We start from the raw sequence: 1,474 nt of genomic DNA on the forward strand, positions 1-1,474 counted from the left end.
TATTCAGGTTACCTCCTTCCTTATCCTTCATCTCACCCTCATTATGTTCTTCTCATCTCTTCCTTGTCCAAATTGTACATGGCCTTTTCCAGGGCTTTTTGCCCAAGTTTTTGAAGATTGCACCCCAAAGCACACCCACCATCCTCCTTGATGTCACCTCACAGTGTCCCGAACTTTCTCCCATATCTTACAGCACTTAAGCCACAGGGCCACCATTTTCTGTTGTTATCTATCTTATGCTGTTGTCCTTGGTGACTGTCAACACTGATCCCCCAGCTCCTCTGCACCCTTCACTTTGGGGCCTTTCATTTCTATTCTTCTTCAGACACTCACCAGTATGGCCAAACCACTGACCTCTTCATCACTGAGATCTTTTCTTCTTTTAATACCTGAATATTGAAATGTTCCTTTTGACCATAACATCTTTTCTCTTGCACTCTTCCTTTCCTTCACTTCCTATCCCCTATCTACTCTGATCTTTGGGTCATGATTAAGATTGCATCTTCCATTAGCATGACAGGCCTCAGCCGAGCTAAGATGGTGACCCCATGCATGCCTGGAGACAAACTGAAGCAAATAAGCAATATATGTAAAATGTCAGAAATACTTGGAATTTGGACATTGGCTTTATGAGTGCACAGGAAAAAGAGTACCTACATAGGCCTTTAAGAAGAGCAGAATTAAAGAAATCTTTAAAAGAAAAAATAATAATTGTTATAACAAAGCATTAGAAAAACTAATGTAGAAAGACCAAGAAAAAAGGTCTAAGAGTATAACCATCCCCATAGCAACTGCAGTGACAGCTCACTTAGTGATTCTTCATTAGATAGTGAAGAAACATCTACCTCGTTCTCCTCAGAGGACAGTGACACCAATGAAAGCTCCTGCAGTTCATCATCTTCAGCCTCCTCAACAAGCTCTTCTTTCTCCTCTGGTTCAGACTCAGATTCCAGCTCTTTCAGTAGCAGCAGCACCAGCAGGGATGGCAACTCCAAGAATAAACCAACAAAGAAGAGATAGAATTACTCCATCCATATTGGACTGATGAACTGCAAACACTGATGTGATTCTTAGAAGGGAATTTAGAATGTGTTAAGGCCAAATAGGTAAACTGGTCAAAATTTTTTGAGTTTAAAAGTTTCTAAATTTTTGCATTGTAAGAACACAAAAAATATTAATAATGGAATATATATTAAAAAAAATTTAATTTTAAGGGTGAATCTTGGTTTTCTTTTTTATCTTTAAAATGTATCTTTAGAAATTAATCAAAACTGAATTCCAGAAAACTTGTTTTGGGGATGAATTGTTATCTTTTCTCCCTGTGAATCAAATGCCATACTTTGGTATATGTTAGTGGAACATATCAGACATGTTTCCAGGATAGTGCATCAGAATATCTGGCAGTGAATTTCTAATGAAACGTTGAAAGCTTTTCTTCTAAAATCAGTAACAAGACTAGGGTGCTCACTTTCAT

General features: G+C 37.9%; 1 pseudogene; it reads left to right on the plus strand.

The window, feature by feature from the left end:
- Positions 1-548: 548 nt before the first annotated feature.
- Positions 549-1,020, plus strand: LOC103009689 (zinc finger CCHC domain-containing protein 10-like; annotated as a pseudogene).
- Positions 1,021-1,474: the final 454 nt, after the last annotated feature.

This window comes from Balaenoptera acutorostrata, chromosome 11 (assembly GCF_949987535.1).
Source record: "Balaenoptera acutorostrata chromosome 11, mBalAcu1.1, whole genome shotgun sequence".
Taxonomy (NCBI): Eukaryota; Metazoa; Chordata; class Mammalia; order Artiodactyla; family Balaenopteridae; genus Balaenoptera; species Balaenoptera acutorostrata.